General features: G+C 36.6%; 1 protein-coding gene across 1 annotated transcript in view; it reads right to left on the reverse strand.

The window, feature by feature from the left end:
• The window catches only part of dok4 (docking protein 4), a 42,019-nt gene extending 25,915 nt beyond the window's left edge, over nt 1-16,104 (reverse strand). Inside the window, exon 1 of the mRNA XM_082150336.1 lies at nt 15,824-16,104. The gene's annotated coding sequence lies outside the window, so the exon portion shown is untranslated. The remainder of the gene's footprint in view (nt 1-15,823) is intronic.
• Between the last annotated feature and the right edge of the window lie 2,609 nt (nt 16,105-18,713).

Below are 18,713 nucleotides of genomic sequence, written 5' to 3' on the forward strand. Positions count from 1 at the left end.
TGTCACAATTGCTTTGTTACAGATCGTTTGATATGTACAGATTATGTGTACATGTCTAACCAAAATGTATATGTTTCTGATATGTAATGATTCATATATTAAATTATATATAGAGATCAATCAAAGAACGCTCCCTTTACAATCGCTGGAACTGTCAATCAAACAGCGTGAGTGTTCTGGACTCTTGCTAAAACTCCCGTTAGAATCAATGAATCTCTTATTTACAATGTGTTTGCACTGTTAGTTATGATGAAAGCATTCGTTAGTGTGCAGAAATCGAGTTACAATGACGAGGTCGCTGCATTCATGCACTCAACATGTCTGTGATTGGCTACAATGCTCATCCACTGCAACCTTTCGTGCCACAATCAATCTAAAATATAATGCTATAATCTACACTTTTCACGATTAGTAATCTGATTTAGATTAGATTAGAACTGTAATAGTAAAAACGTGCTAAAAGTTTTTGAGAGAATTCCACGTATAATACTTAGCTATTTCATATGCAAAGATGTTAGCCAATCAAAGCAGTGGGCGTTACTTACACTGAAGTCTCACAGCAGACACGCCCCCTTAAAACAGAACGTTCAAATCAGAGGGCTAAAATCAGGGTAGAAAAAAGGCCTGTTATTTTTACATTATGACCATTTTTGATGTAAAAATCATACCAACATTATAAGTGTACCACAGGAAACATAAAATAATAAAATAATACAGTTCAAGACCCCTTTAAGGGGTGTGTATGTTTTTTTTTGTGTGTGTTTTTTTGGCTGAGCAATGGAAGACCAATCATCAGCAGGTTGAATCATGAGGTCAAAGGGCAGCTTTAATTAATACTCTAGAAACTGCACTAGAGGCGATTTCACCCTATATCCACCAGGTTGTCTATTAACAACAGGACGGACACAGTGGGAGGCTGAGAGAGAGAGAGAGAGAGAGAGAGAGAGAGGGGGGGGGGGGGGGGGTATGGCATATTTATCATTCATGGATACAATGTGTATTTGGCGCCATTCATGTGTTAGCAAAAATTTACTTTATGCAATAGTGAAAATACATTATACCGAATCTGTGCTTTTTTTTTTTTCATTTAGATGTTTATTCTTTAATGTATTTTCTCGTACACATTTAAGTGATTAGAGCTCCTGTAAACCAGATGATTTTATGATCACACTTAGCCAATAAAGGTCTAACAGTTTCTGAAAGTGAAAATAACTAACTATTATTCTTCTCTTTTTATTCTACCTCTTGCCTTTATTCTACCTCAAAGTCCACTGCATTTAGCTACATCAACAGTTTAACTCTTCCTCTAGAAATGCCAAAAAAAAACACACACAAAATCATCATCAATTTTAGGACCAACAAAGCTAAACACACCACCTACACACAAGTGTTAATACACACTGCCACATACATAAGTGAATGAGACCATTGATATCGCAACAGTATTATAAACAAGTTCGATTTGGGTTACACTTTATTTTAAGGTGACATAGTTACATTGTACTTACTCAAATAAGTACGGAACGGGCACGGCAATTCATTTACATGACAGCGGGTGGTCTCTTAGTTTCCCATGTTCCACACCAATATATTGACCATTTTTCAGCTGATATTAATATTATACACACATTTAAAGAGGCGATTTCTTTAAGACTTTTTCTGGAGCGCTTTTCTTAATTATAACTATTTATGTATTCATCTCAAAATCAAAAGTTGCGATGTACATTGGTTTGACATTGAAAAATTTTGACCTTTTTAGTGGATTACATCCATTTTAACATTGGCCATAACATGACAATTATCAGCATTGGCTGGAACTGTTTTAAAATAATTTGAGGGACTTTTCAGTCAATATTGTGTAAAAAAAAGTGTAATTTAAAAAGCTAATTTAAATTCAACAATTTGTGAATATCTTATTTGCTTTTTTACATTTATACGGTACTTTGAAAATGTCTTAGGCATGTTAGATTTTTCACCATTTTTATGTTTAATATCTTTTCTTTTGCTTTACTATGTCATTGGGAAATATCAGTTTATATTTCCAAACTTTCCTTTTGACATTCATTGTAATAACCCAGTGAATCAGCTTTTTATTTTTTTTATTTTGGTTGACTTTTGCACAGGACTGCATATTGGCATTATACTCTCAAAATATTGTTTTGTACCACAAGAAAACAACAACAACAACAACAACAACAACAACAAAAAAAAAAAACTATTTTTACCTTTTAGTAACCATCTTACAAGCAATAATCAGAAACGACATGCATATCACAACACAGAAACATAAATGTACCACACAATTCAGTGAAATGAGATGGAAGAAACAGTCTTTCTGAAATCACATTGAGTAGTGCCACTTTTCTTCAGAAGAGACAGGAAAAGGCCGAACAATAATCAAGAAACGGGCTGCAATGCTGATGAAAAAAAGATGAATAAGAAGAGAAAAAAAGGAATAGACAGCTTGAGGGACAGAACGAAGACGCCTCACTCTAGTTTATACGCCCTGATTTTGACCTCTTGTGGAAAATTTCCAGGCTTTACTTCTACATAGTCCTAACAACAATCTCAAACAAACACACAGATACACACACACCCCCAGAACTAAAGCACAAGCAGATGAGACATGATGTCTGCAAACTTCTATCTAACAAAGATAACAGAGCAGCTATAAACACAGACAACTGGTTTCAGCACCCCCTCCTACAGCCTGACGCGACACTTTGTCTCCAGTCCTTTTACCAGATTGACAAAGATAAAGCAAACAAAACACACAAGTATGCAAATACACACTCATTGTAAAAGCAAGGAAGATTTATTACACAGAGACACTTATGCTTGTTCATGCACTTGTTTCTGGCAAGATAATAATCAGAATATGATGAAAGGAAAGAATTATTTTAAAAATGGATTCCCTTGCTTGGGTATATGGGAATAAGGGGGGAAAAAAATGACAGGTTTAAGTATTTTGAAGTGAATTTTCAGCTTTGGGAGGTTTTCCAGGCATGCACACTCCCCAACTTTTACATGACTGATAAGTAGGGTCCGGGTAATATTTGGAGGATTAATCTCAGCCTCTCAGTTACAGTATTACCTAAATTAGGTCTGTCCATTTAATGCGTTCATTTAGTGGGATTACTTCTAAAACTAAAAAACAATGCTATAAAAAAACTAATTTAACTAATTATGCCTCGTGGCAAGTTCTGTTATAAGGAATTTTCCTTTCCTTATATTTCTCCATTCAACTGGATGGTCAGCAACATAACGGAACAGAATGCAGGAGTCTTGAGAAATGTCTTTAAATACTGAATTACATTTAACTTAAAACACAGTGGTTGCCAAGTCTGCCTCAGATAGAATGACAAATTCAATGGATTGCTGTGGACTGTAGGCCAGTGATTGGCTTCACTGATATGGAAATAAAACCAAATATATGCATTTTAAGGCCAATTATTATAATGACTATTCAATGATTTCCATGTTATCGGTAGCCACAATGATGTTGAATTTTTTTTTATTAACTGTGATTACTTTTACTTTTATGCATTTGGCAGATGCATTTACCCAAATCAACTTGCATTGCATTGAAGGTATAGTTTTTTTTGATCAATTCATGCATTACCTGGGAATCAAACCCTGACTTTTCTGTTGTTAGTGCCATGCTTTTACTGTTTGACATACAGGAATGCTGTATTTGAATAATAATAATTTGATTAGTTACAATTAACCATACTAATTTGATTCATTATATGCTAATGCTTTATAAAGTATAATCTAATTTGAATTCTAATTTGATTAGTGAAAATATGTATTTAATTACAATTTATATTATAATATTTTATATATTTATATCGATTGGCAGCCCTAATTTAAGTTGATAATTTTCTCAAGATCATGAGAGACAAGAGAAAAAAAAAGCGAGACATGAACCTTCAGTGTTTGTGTGCGTATAAGAAAGTGAAGTTTTGAGTTGAGAGTGAGATCTTATTGAGTTGAATTCCAGTTATTGAATGAGAATGAAAAGGCTCACACAGCAGCGTCTATCACAAGTGGCTGTCTTAGACAGCCTCCAATAAATGGGACAAACACACACACTCTTACACATACACACTTTCAAATCTCCCAAACACTGCTTTAGAGCAACAACAAATAAAAACCATTTAATTCATAAAATTCCCTCAGGCATAAAAGGAGAGGAAAAGATGTAGTTTGCTATCATCTGAGAGACATTTATTGGTTTTTAACTTTATAGGGCCTTTTTATGCCTGTGAACCATTAAACACATTTAAACATTTTTAATTCTGCAGAGCAAAGAGACGTTTCAATAACATGCAAGCCTATCCCGGTCCTCCTACTCTCCTTAACAGCACTCCAGTGTATAGACATTACATATAAATAGTGAGGGATGAGAAAGTGTAAAAGCAGTCACTGTGTTGTCTAAGAAAGAAATGAGAGATCTTGTTTGGCCATTTAATATTTCCTGCTCCAAACATCATTTTTTCTGTTTCGTTTTACAAATTGCTACCACACCACAGCAAACTCCTGGTGCCACAGAAAAAACAAACATTGAGGTGTTTACACAGGTTTGTGTGTGAGTGTTTGAGAGCTGCAAGATTCTGGATTCTGAATTCTTAGGACTCTCCCACAATTCTGAATAGACAACTAAAACAAAAAAACATGTAATTTACTAGAGATTCCAATAAAATGTTAAATGCTGTAGTCTTTTTTTTTTATATATATATATATTCATTTGAATTAGTTATTTACCAAAATTGGTTTGAATGAATGATTCAGTGACTCACTCAAAGACTTTCCTTGTTTCATTACTGGATGAATCAGTGTTTTTGAACGAATGTCTTAAATGTCTTTATTCAATGACAGATACATTTTATGGCAGTCACTGGTCCCACTTTATATTAAGTGTACTTAACTACTATATGCACTTATATAAAAAAAGAATGTATTGATTGTGTTGTTCATATTGTATTGCAAGACACTTTCTGCTACTGAGGTGGGATACGGGAAAGGTTAGGGACAGGTTTGGTGGTATGGGTATAGGTTTAAGGGCGGGTTGAGGTGTAAGGGAAGTGTCAACAGTGTAATTATAGATGTAATTACAGAAAGTAATTACAGCTGTAATTACATGCAGGTATTTTCAAAATATAAGAACAATGTAAAAACATGTATGTGCACAATAAGTGCATTGTATCAAATTATTAATTTCAATGTCAGCACATTGTAGTTATACACTTAATATAAGGTACCCAGTCACTCCTCCCCACCTACTGGTGGAATGATGTAATGATAAAAAAATTATTTGCAGCTTCAAAGTACTTTCAAAAGGTGTTTTACTCTATTTTGATCGCTACCTTAGACATCAGTGTTTATCCCAACTATAAACTTTTATCCCAGTACTTCTGTGATAATTTGAATTATTGTAACAGACAAATAATGAACTGGACTGAAGATTCCAGTCCAATCATCCAGTAGCACTAAATGATTTTAGGCCAGTTGCTCTGACTTCCTTAGTAATGAAGAGTTTTGAAAGATTGCTGAAAAAAGAGCTTCATACAAAAGGTACAAGATTCCCTTGACCCTCTTCAGTTTGCTTATGGGCCCAGCCGTGGAGTAGAGGAAGATATGGCCACTCTGTTCAATTAGGTACTTAAGCATTCAGAAGGAAGTAAGACTCATGCTAGAATTTTATTTGTTGATTTCTGATCCGCTTTTAATACGATACAACCTCACATTTTAGTAGAGAAGCTTTTGAGCTTTGGTTTTAATTTTACTATCGTTTGTTGGACCCTTGACTTTTTAACTGATTGAATCCAGAGAGTAAGGGTGAATGGCTCCAGAGAGGTGTTGTATTCATCCACAGGGTCCCCTCGGGATTCTGCCCTTTGAGATTATTGAATAATATAAGTATTTGGGATGTGTGATTGATGAGCGGAATTTTAATGTCAATATGGAGACGATTTGTAAAAAGGGCCAGCAACTTCTACGGAGAGAAGTTTAACGTTGATCGGTCCTTGATGATTTTATTTTACAAATCGTATATTAAGTCCGTTTTAACATTCGCTGTTATGCTGGTATGGCAGTCTTAGGGTGAAGGTGGAAGGTGGAAGTAGGTGGAAGTAGGTTGTTGTTTGGGCCTGTCATTGTCTTGTGTAGTTTATTATGTAATTTTTTATCTATTGGAAATTGTCTTTTTTGTATGCTGGTCTTGCTGAAAAACCAATTGCCCTTCGGGGACATAAACAAATAAAGAAATAAATAATGTGGTTGAAAAGACTGTTTGTGAAGCTGTTTCATACCAATACATGACAACTGCTCTCTCTGGGTCAGCGGCAGCATCAACACAGATTTGAATGTTCGCTGTGATCGCACTTGTAAAAGGTTAAGACATAGCCGAATCAACTAAGAATAGGATTGTGTGGGTGTTTGAATCAAGATTGTAATATTTCAATTCAATTGTGCAGCTCTAGAGTGTTTTGAGGTATCGGAAATGTAGGAAGAGTTTACTATACAGTATAAGAACATTAATATCTGAACCGCCTGTAATTGAACAGCAAGTAACAGATTATCGCAAGTTATTTAGGCTCAAATGTACCTGCTACAATTCAAGAAAATGTCATTATACATGGAAAAAGAGAAAAAGTCCACACAATGTTTACAACCCTTCATTTTCATTTATTAGCCATGGCTTTATCTTTGCCCTTTTTCTTAATCTCGATCTCATGACTGCACTTCTGACACAAAGAAACCAATTTTGACAGAAACCATCTCCGCTTCGTTCTGTTTAGCCTATTCTCATTGGAAAGAACTAATGAAGGGGCAAATGAAGGTGTTATGACAGCCTAGAATTTATCACGTCATCGCACAAACAGCATGAGATGAATGAACAAAGAGTTGACAACGAGAAAGAGACTTGGACTCAGAGAGAAACAGAGAGAGAGAGAGAGAGAGAGAGAGAGAGAAAGCATATTTCAGATGAATCCAAATCCCAGCATTGTTGTCACACAAAGCAGGCATTTGGCTAGGTCATTGGCTTCGTGGAGCTGCCAATGTGGAGCTGAGGTAGTGTGTCTGAAGTCTCTCTGTCGCTTCCTTTTCTCATCTCTGTGAGCATTTTGCTTTGACAGTTGAGACACAACTCAGTCTAGATTTATTCTGAGTCCTTTCATTAAAATTGCCTTGTACACAAAGTACATGCCTCTACCAGTCATGTATTCATGATCAAGCTGAATAAGTCAAGAATACTGATGCAGGCCAGCTCAGATAGCAAATTCCAAGGGACATTTTTAGTTAACTAAGCCTAATGGAAGAGTTATCCTTTTGTCGGCTCTACAGGGAGGATGAGCGAAGGCAGAGGTTTGTAGGGCACTTTGTGAGACTGCAGAGATGCTGCTGATGAGTCAACGGCTGGTTTCACTCTCACAGAGCATCAGCCAAACGCCTTGAAAGACACCTCAATATAACAACTTTTCCCTCGGTGCATTTCTATAGTCAAGTTTCAAACTTTTTTCTGTGGTTCTTGGCACCACTGCAACATGTTCAGCCGCTGCCAAACTAGGAACTGCCAAAGTATGTCAACTTGTTTTTTATGATATCTTTCTTTTATGAATGAAGAGTTTTTATTGTTGGAAATCAAAAACATATGTTTATAAATAGCACAACATTACACAAAATAAAAGATTATGACTTAATTGCACATGCACACACACGGACAATGATGACAAAAAACATTTAGCACAACATTATACAAGAATAATAATAAAAGATTATGACTTAATTGCACATGCACACACACGGACAATGATGACAAAAAACATTTAGCACAACATTATACAAGAATAATAATAAAAGATTATGACTTAATTGCACATGCACACACACGGACAATGATGACAAAAAACATTTAAAAGACAATAGTACATAATGGGGTTTTTAGTGTCTCTTTTCCATTACAAAAAAAGTTCTGTCAAAACCGCAAAACTGTAATGGAATAAGATAGGTATACCATGGTAACTCTTTATAGGCAAAAATTTGATTATTTTAGCCAAAATTCTGTTTCATCTATTATGCAATATTTTACCCAATAATGCCACTTGAAGAAAGAACAAGCATAATCGCTGAAAAAATATTATAATATCTAGAATTTGTTTAGTAATTCTAAACATTATAAAAGTATTAAAAAAAAATAATACAATTATAAATTATAAAACAGTAATTTACATTTTGGTGCATTACTACTCCATGGTATTTTTACCATGGTATGCTAATGATATACTCCAAAGAAAACAAGAAAAAAACATAGTATTAGTATGTCCAAAAAACCAACAGGTACTTTTTTTGTCAATAGTTTAATGAATTTAAGTAATGGTTGCTGAATGTTATCCTATTCTGTTTTCGATCGCACTTTAGATTAGGGTCCAATTCTCAATATTAACTAACTATAAACTATGACTTTTGCCCCAATAAACTCCTAATTACTGCTTATTAATAGTTAGTGAGGTAATTGTTAAGTTTAGGAACTGGGTAGAATATGGTCATGCAGAATAAGGCATTAATATGTGCAATAAGTGCTAATAAACATCCAATATCCTAGTAATACGCATGCTAATTAGCAACTAGTTAATAGTGTGAATGGGACCTTAAACTAAACTTAAGTGTTACCCTGTTTTCTTTTTCAGGTAGCTCTGATGAGTTTGGCAACAAATTAGTCATGGTTTCCAAGAATCTCTCTCTTACTCAAACAGAGTTTTTGTCTGTCGTTCTTATTCGCTCTCTGTCTCACACAGATGTGCCCTGACAGCCTTGCATGACTGAGGGTGAACCGAGAAAGAGATGGAGAAGATGAAGGAAGCAGAAATGAGACAGACAGATCGAGAGATACAGAAACAGGGGCTGAGGGAGGATGTCAGAGCTTGGGAGATTGTTCACGTCAGCATTCTGGAGCTTCTGGCTTTGAAGAGTCTCTCTCATGGCAGGCTGAAGTGACAGGCACGCCTTGTACAGAAAAACGTACAATTTGTTATAAATCAGTGTGTCGGAGAAATGAGGGAAAGATGCATGAGAGAGAAGGAGAAGAGGAGACGGTTTCTGAGACATTTACATGCTCATCATTTAGCTTTGTAACGCAGGCTTCAAATGCATCTACTTCACAGCAGCTGATAACAACACCTCGGCTCTAGCCTTATCTGAACCTGCAGCTGTCACGTACAAATTGGTAAAAATTTGTATAAAATTAAGATACTTTGTGGAAATTGAAGGCACATTTTTTGGTCATCAGGTTTCCTAAAAATCTTGCCCTGTGACTTGCAGATATGAGTGTCTCAGATTTAAAATTAGGTCGAAAATGGCATAGGCCTATATGTTCAAATGGTCTTTTTCAATTAATCAATTCAAAACTCTGATTCAACACTGCCCTGATTTTTTTTTTATTATTATTAAATTGTTAATAATCTGGAAATATTTCAATTAATTACACTGAATTTTCATTTTTGTGCATATAATCAAGACAAAATAAATCTGTTCATTTAGTTATTTTAATTAGCAAGCAATGTGAAAGAATGTCTTTACATTCAGTAATTTACATTGCTCAATTTACATTAAACATTTTGAATCAAATTAGCAATATGGGCTAACTGGTAGAATCTAAAGAAGCATAATGTAAAGATTGAAAAATATATATTTAAAAAAAATTACATGTAAAATAAAAATAATTATACATGTAACAAGGTGACTGAAATGAAACTTGTGCTAAAAAGTAAAGCATATTTTAGGACTTTTAAGCTCTGACAGTTTATTGTCAAGCCTGCTTTTATTTGTACAGCACTTTTCACAATTCATGTTGTGTCAAAGTAGCTTAACAGAAAATGGGAGGGAATTGCACTCTGGCAACAACAAAAAAAGCTTATGTTTAGCTACAAGATGGAGAACCAGACTCATCATAAGATGACAAAAAAAGAGATCAAGAAAAAAAAAGATAAAATATAACAGACTCCCACCCCAGGTAACATGAAAAAAGCGACAAAACCATAAACGATTCCCCAACCTGTTGCTAGAGTTCTACCATGACCCATTATTACTTTAGTTACATAAAGTTAAAAACTCGGAATAAAAGAGGGCCTAATGTCAAATTCCGCTTTCATAACTTCCCAGTTGATTTATGAGATGCAGCATAACAGCTGAGCATTAGGGGAAAGAGAGAGAAAGATACAGAGGGAAAGACAGCAGGAAATGCGTTCACTATTCATTTGTTACAGAGGGAGTGCACGAGGGCGCAACTTAGACACAAAAACAAGCCGCAAGCCGCATCTCTATCTCTGTCATAAATTATGGATGTTGTCTGATGTCTCCTAACTGCTGTGAGGCTCTCAGGGGGTCTTCTCAGCGGCAGAAGAGCTGAACTTATAATGTAGAGCCTTCCCCTCTCAATGTCAGCTCCAGCACAGGGAGTACAGTTCAAAAGCACGGGTCATGGACTGGTGCACCAGTGCTAAAACATTACTGGAAGATCAGCACACTTTATTCATTGTATGCATATGCTTTACATTATAATTAGTAGTCCTTGCTAAGGCAAATATCACTATAACTATTGCACAAAACTTTTTATACTTGTCAACATGTGAGAAGTACCGGCATGCGGGAAAAAGTGAGGGTACGTACGCTACAGATTAAAATATAGAAGTGCCAGTACTGGTTACCACTCAGAACACACAATAGTATCATGGTGATGAGTTTGAAACGGCCATGAATGAAGGTAAAGTTTTATAAGAAAATGCCATCAGAAGTGGTGCACCCTGGCAAGAGCATTGTAATTTGGTAGACTTTGATGACATTTTAAAGCATCACTGTTTATAATTAGCTGGTCCTTTACATTAACTAACCCAGTGACAATATAACTTTCAACACAGGAAGCACTGACATAAACAGGAAACTGCTGTTCGGCAAATCCTCTTACAGCAGAGTCAGCTGATGAGACCGTTGAGAAATAACATTATGAAAGCTTTATTGAAGCACTATATTCAGCTGGAACATACAGTATAGGCTTAGACATGCACTATAGAAACACAATTTTAAACCTGGATATACAGACATACAATATAGAAACACTATATTCAGCTGGACGTATAGACAACCACTACATATATATTGTACAGATGGACATACCATTGGATGTATAGATACACCATAGTTGGTTGAATGGTAAAAAAAAAAAAAAAAAAAATATTATCAATCTATCAAGATCAAATCAGCAAATGGCACAAGACAGAAGGAGAAGGGAAGAGAGGCCACTTGTCCTATATGGTGTGCTGTACTTAGGCACAAAATCACAAACCTACACTTTATCTATCTCTCTCTCTCTCTCTCTCTCTCTCTCTCTCTCTCTCTCTCTCTCACACACACACATACACACACACACCCAAACACACATACAATGTCACAAAGCTCATTTGGTCCCTCAGCTCCCTCACCTCTGTCAGGGTCACAGCCATTTACTCGGTCCCATCCATCAGCACAGACTACACATGATCGTTACGCACACACCCACCCTCACAAACACACACAGCTCTTAGCCTCAGATATGTTCTCACAAACACCAATGAACACATTCGCTCTTAACTGAATGCCTAATATGTAGAAACATTTATTTGTTGAATTCATTCAATTATGAATTACATGAAATACCGAAATTTTGCAAAAAAGTAGTAGTTTGCATCACTGAATACTACCGTTGGTCGTTTCCCATTTTTATTGTAAAACAGGTGTCAAACATGAAATGTTTAGCGGCTTACATTTTACCACGCACACTTTCAGGTAAGATGACCGATAAGATGATTGGTATTTTTGAATTTGAGTGAACAATATATATACCGCCTTCTTTGATTTGAGACTGAAAGCAATTTGGCTGTAAGGTTCTTTGATTATCAATTATTTATTATTAAATATATTAATATTTATGAAGAGCTTTAACCAATATATTAAGCACGTGCAGAATTATCTAACATTGATGATAAACTAAATCCTATTAAAATCATCTGCTGAAGATACAGATATTTGTACATGTGTTAACTTTGTCTGAAGTGCTCACTGACTAGCTTTTATCATTCCAATATGGTGGATAGCTTACGTATGGTGGCCCATTGAAAAAGTTGCTGCTAATAAGGCTCTATGTATATCTATGATCATAACAACAAACACAGCAGTGTGTAATGGAGTGCAGCATAGTAACCATTGGTAGGTACAATTTAGCCATATATGATTATTGGGGGTGGGCTCGCCCCCCCCTCTGTCGAAACCCACTCATAAACTCTGAATAAAGACCCCTTTGCAGTCTCAAAGCATATTTTGACACCTTTAACCCTGTTAAACCCTCAAAACAAAGCATATTTTCAAAACCCAAAAGCTTCAATTCTTAATTTAAAAAAACATAATGTTGAAATCCCTTGTGTTATGGAAATGCCGTGCATTTCAGAGTATGTGCACTTCGATAAACAACACCAAACTCTTTAAATATGCCGCTCAGACATGACAGACAGCAGTGTAGGGAGTCTGTGGCGCATATGTACGCCAAAGCTCTGGGGAGGGGAACAGAAATCCAAACAAATCAATGCAGGCCGTGCCCCGGAGAGACGGGAGCCTCCACCACCGCCAATTACTGCAGCGCAGAAACAAACACAGTGGAAGTGAACTGGAAGAGAAGGCAAAGTCTGCTGCTAGCAGGTATAGCTGTAGTTTTGCATGTGCGTGAGGCCGAGGGAGGGGAAGAGGGGGGTCTGGATAGACTCACACAGGCAGGTTTGCTGGGTCTGGCAGTGCAGGCAGGCCACTCTGTAATTTACAGAGGTGGAATGCAGCATGCAGCCGCGGGTGCTAATTACAGAGTGTTCATCTCTCTCTCTCTCTCTCTTTCTGACTGTGAGCCAGCCGACCAAAACCAGCCGACTCCCACACTGCTCCGCTGTCAGCTGCAACCTTCAGACAAAATGCAGAAGTGCACGCACACACACACCAGGACAGCTGTTTGGATAACATCTATGACTCAGGTGACTATCCACTCTACAAAAAGCCCACATAAAGGTTTAATAGTATGTAAAGCGCATTGTAATAGACCCCATTACAAAGCCACTGGAAATGGACTGCCAGTACTTATAAGGCTATTCATCTCTCTTGACTGGAATCTTGTTCTGTTATGTTTTTTTTTTAGCAGCTACTGGTCAGGTCATATAGCATGCTCTCTTGGATGGCACCGATCTCTCCAGTCATGGCATGTGTATTGATGCCTTTGTTCATAGTGAACGAATTCATTGAAATCCATCCATTTGTGTCTCAATTATTCACACATATGCAAGCACACTCCCATTACCAAAGAAGCAAACCCACACAAAAGTATTAAATTCTGCCACATATACATTGTGTACTACGCACCTCCACACCAACAGTGTCCATTCTGCCCACTAATCGTATTGAGTTTAATTACATGAGTTGGATTATACTGGAGAAACCCAAGGTCAGCAGGATAAGAGCCTAGACTCACTTAGGGAAACATCCACCCCCTCAGTGGTCAAATTCAACGTTACAGCTTTTTACATGTGAACGAGACTAAAATTAAGAAAGCAGAGAGAAAAGGATGGAAGACAAACTGTTTTGCGCTTGACATTTGTTATGAGGTTTTGCCAGACCTCATTCACTGAGATGAAGTGCTAATTCCAATACTTGCTGTCTCATGCAAACATGGTTTGCTTACTTGCTAATGTCTTTTCTAAATACGATTATAGCCTATTAATGCTTCTGTTGCAAAAATGTTATACCAAAAATACTGCAAACAAAAATCCAAAAGAAGTGTAACCTCTTCAGTTGACTCAAGTGACAAGACTGACATTTAACTAATGGGCTTCATTCAATCACTACCAAGCATTAAATCAGCAGAGTCATGTTTATTTTAAAGGGGTTATAGGTTAATAAGTGTTTATCCACCGTAATCTTTATTGTGCTCGAAAGCAGTTTACCTGTGATAACACCGTCATGGTAATAAGGTATCACCATTGACCGATAAGATGATTTTTTATTTTTTTTTTTTTTTTTTTACTTTCTATGTTCTCTACAGCCAAGGAGGATTTGCAGACTAATTTATTATGAGCTTTAGTGAAGCTGGTTATGCTCAGAGAGATAAGGCTCAGATTAAACGCTGTCCTTTATCAGCATGCAGCACATTCAAAAGACACTGTTTCAATTTAATTAATTGCCCAGAAGACAAGGTGCAAGGCAATTATTTTCCATACTTAGACATTCATGTGAAAATATGGACAATAAGGACAGTAAATGGGAACATATCCAGGAACAGAGCTCTTTTTTTTACCTCTAGTTGCATCTCAAGATCTACTGTTCTGTCTACCTAGACAGCTTTTTAGGCACCATATGAGTCAGCTGAGCCAACCCCGCACACGCCTATAAAACCCAAAATATAAATCACTAGATTTAGAGATATAAACTGTGTTTGAAATCATCCGTCCACAAATTCCTACATAGTATGTGGTGGTTAGGTGCACTATGCCAGGAAGGATGCTGATGAATTCGGATGCTGATGTAGCCATGATCGAATGAGTCGAGTAGTGCCACCTGATGATGACCCTAGACAATAATGAATGAATGCCTTTTATTGGCTTATCAAGAAAAATGGCCCATTGCTACATAGATAACAATCAGTCATGAACACCAGCACTGCAACAATATTGCAATTTATATATTAATCTTTAATTGAAGTTACTTTTCATATGGATTAGTTAGCCAGAATATTTGAGGTTTTCTTCTCTAATCGGTTTGTTGTTATCCCAGCCAAGATGATGCCTTGTTTTCTTTTTCATCTAGACTTCTAAGCTATTTTATCTCTCAAAAGTTTTATGCGCAGCATATATAGAAAAAATATTAATAATGTCCTCTGAGGCCATTTTTATTAAAGCACATAGTCGTAGAAACTGTTTTTGACATTAGTTAACTATTCTAACTTTTGTTATAATGAAAAGAGACTGCGGAGTGACATTGTGACATGAAAGTAACGCTAGTGTGTTGTCGTAGGTAAGGGTGAAATATCCGGTTAGTCTACTTAAATTTGTCTTGGACTAATGACAGCACACAGAGTGGAATACAACACATAAAAATTAGTAGCCTACAGCAGATAATTCCCAGTTATTATTTAACATTAATAAATCTTACAATTAAAAATATTAATTGATACTGGTATGAAAGACTTTTTTGTACAGATTAACTATAAACAATGGGACTCTTCACCGCCTCCTTAGTGGTAGGGCATATAAAATATAGATTACATATTTGACTGCTCATTGGCAAATCAGAATTAAGTATTCTAGAGCCATGCAATAATAATAATAAAAAAAGTAATATATTACAAATATCAATAACAACAGAGGCAGTGCATAACACAAACACAGAATTGCCATTTAAAGACCTGGGCATAATCACATAAAAAGCAAGATGAGCAGTTGAATGGACCTGCAGGTTAATTAGCTATCCTGGGTCTGAAGATGCACTTCTCAACTAAAGTATATGCTTCATTTCAAACACACTCACATCAGACAAACGCAGCATTAAAAAAATGGGATGCTGTTGCACAAAAAGTTGATCAAAGGAGTAAAGATGTAGTGATGGACATGATTCAATAAGCAATTTGCAGATAAAAAAAAATAGCAAATTCAAACCATTCCAAATTACCCCTTTCTTTCTCTAGTATTGTGTTAGTGTGACTGACTGAAGCAATGATCTCGGCTTCGATACAGCACATGAACTTTCATAAACCTACCTGGATGATGTTCAGCTGAAGGTGCGGCCCCTTCCGAGAAGACAGCTGCTTTTAAAATGTGAAAATGCGATGTTTTTGCTTGTGCCCTAACAGAAGAAAAAAAAGACAAACGCAAGTTTTCTTAGAAAAGAAATGTGTTCGGACATTAGACCTGCGGACAGTATTCCAAGTGACTCTTCTTGGTTGTCGTCTAGGGTCTAGGGTTTCGGGACGAGACGCTGTGCAGCGCGTCTGAATCTCAAGCTCTAAACACACACACGGCTGTTTCACTCTCAGCTGTCTGTCTCCAGCTCGCAGACAACAAAAGTCCACCCTTTACCGTAATGTGTTGAAGAAGTGCGCAGACAAAATAACGAATGGGTTTGCTGTTATTTATTTATTTATTCTTTGTCACTAGTTGTCTCCATCAAGAAACATTTCATAATTTGGTAACACTTTACAATGAAGTCTAATGTGTTCTCATTAGTTAATGCATTAGCTAACATAGGCCTAACAAAGGGAAAAATATATTTTAAAGGATTTATTAATCTTAATGTCCGTAAAAAAAAAAAAAGTTTGTTCATGCTAGTTTACAGTACAAGTACAACAAATGTTAACAAATACAATTTCAGATTTTGAAAATGTATTAAATGCTGCAATTAGGGCCTCTCTAAGCTGTAGAAGTGCTGTTCATTGTTCATGTTAACTAATGTAGTTAATTAACGTTAACAAATTAAACCTTATTGTAACATACATTTTTTTTTCATTTATAATCCTTTAAATTACAGAGCTTTATATCTAAGCTTTATTGTTTGGTCAAATGTATTAGGCTACTGATAAATTAAATGTTGAGAGAGAACTGTGAAATCTGTAATGGAGAAATCTCTTTTATAAGGCCATTATGGAGACATACACGCTTAAAAATAGATATCAATAGAACCATAGATACTAATAAAGAACTGGAAAACGGTTCTTTAGATGATTTAAATGTTCTTCACAATTGAGAAAGGATGGTTCTTTAAAAGGGGTGGTATAATGCCCTTTTCACAAAATGTAAAATAAGTATTTGATGTCCCCAGAGTGTGTATGTGTGAAGTTTTAGCTCAAAATACCCCACAGATATTTTTATATAGCATGTTAAAATTGTCACTTTTTGAGGGTGAGCAAAAACGCACCATTTTTGTGTCTGTCCCTTTAAATGCAAATGAGCTGCTGCTCCCGACACAAAGGGCGGAGCTTCAACAGCTTGTGTCCTTTTACCTCACAAAGACATGCACTGAAAATTTCAAAAACTTTAAGCCTTTTATGTTCAACCCGGAGTCAGACAATGATGGAGAGACTCAAGAAGAAGTGACAACATGTAGAATGCAACAGGACATTTCTGAATGGTTAGTTGACGAATTTATGTAGGTTATGTAGTTATCTTCTAATCTTGATTAGCATATTCTGTCATGATAATCTATAACTTGTGTTCCAGGGGGCGGGTTTATGTAAATTCTAGGGTTGGTGATGTCACTAACCCTGGAGGAATGTTGTGAAGTCGCTACCAGCCGTTTGTTGTAGTCCTTAATCTCTGTCCGGGAAACGGTCACTAAAAATCTAAAATCAATTATCTTAAATTATGCAAGTGAATTTATTATTATAATCTACAGTATGAAAAATGGATTATATGCTTAAAGGAGAACTTGGTAACTTTTTTAACTTAATAAAACTGTCTAGAAATCATTTGGATGGTTAAACAACCTGTTCTGGTGATATTGGTGACTTTCCCAGCTCCCCCCAGCGTTCCCAGGCGGAAAACCAACCTTGCAACTTGGGGACTACCGTCCCAGCAAGATAGAAATTGGAAGTCTCGTGAGAAGCGAGAACTAGAACGAGAACGAGCGCGAAACACGAATTGCTTTACGGCAATTCGAAATAAACACACACTCATGTAGTGAAAGTGAAAGTGACACGTGACGGCCAAGTATGGTAACCCATACTTGGAATTTGACCTCTGCATTTAACCCATCCAAGTTAATGCACACACATTAGGAGCAGAGTAGTGAGTAGTTAACACACACACACTGCAAACGTGGATACACACACCCAGAGCAGCGGGCAGCCTTTGTGTGGCGCCCAGGGAGCAATTAGGGGTTAGGTGCCTTGCTCAAGGGCACCTCAGTCATTTCCCACCGGTTCTGGAATCGAACCAGCAACCTTTGGGTTACCAGTCCCTAACCACTAGGCCATGACTGCCCCAGGTGTATGATGTATCACCAGATTACCCACCTCGGTAGACATAGCTCCACGCGATACAGTTGGCTTGCTCCGATCAAAACAAACGCACATGAGAAGCGGTAGAGAGGGGGAGGAGGCCGCCGCAAGTGAGTTTTTACGACCTTGTTGTGAAATATACGCCCCCCCACAGCTGTAGGGGGAGCTCGTGGGGAAAACATGCGACAACAAAAGGGAAAATCAGCGAAGAAGTGACTAGAGTTCGCTAGAGTTGCCGAGTTCTGCTTTAATATGCTTTAAGATAAACCACTATTGCTGAGCATTTTCTCCTTAAAACTATGTGAATCAAACACAGTTTCAAAAACGCGAAATCAGGTTTGTTTCTGACGTCACAAACGACCTTGTAACCAATCAGGTCAACGTGTGGATCTCTGAGCTGGTGTGAGTGAGTGGAGGCGGGGCTAATTTACATAGAACCGTTTATACTAAATGAGGCAAGGATGTTACATTCAAGTTATTTTAAGACATGAATAAAACATTTTCAAGGAAAAAACTTTTAAATATGTAATTTTGGTGATCAAAGATGAGTTTTAAGCCATACAATTAATGACTACAGGGGGACTTTAAATTATCAGTGTTTTGAAGGTTAACTTTTAAGTATATTTGACAATAACAAAGGTAATCTAAATGTTAA

The sequence above is a fragment of the Leuciscus leuciscus genome (assembly GCF_965113295.1).
Source record: "Leuciscus leuciscus genome assembly, chromosome: 2".
Taxonomy (NCBI): domain Eukaryota; kingdom Metazoa; phylum Chordata; class Actinopteri; order Cypriniformes; family Leuciscidae; genus Leuciscus; species Leuciscus leuciscus.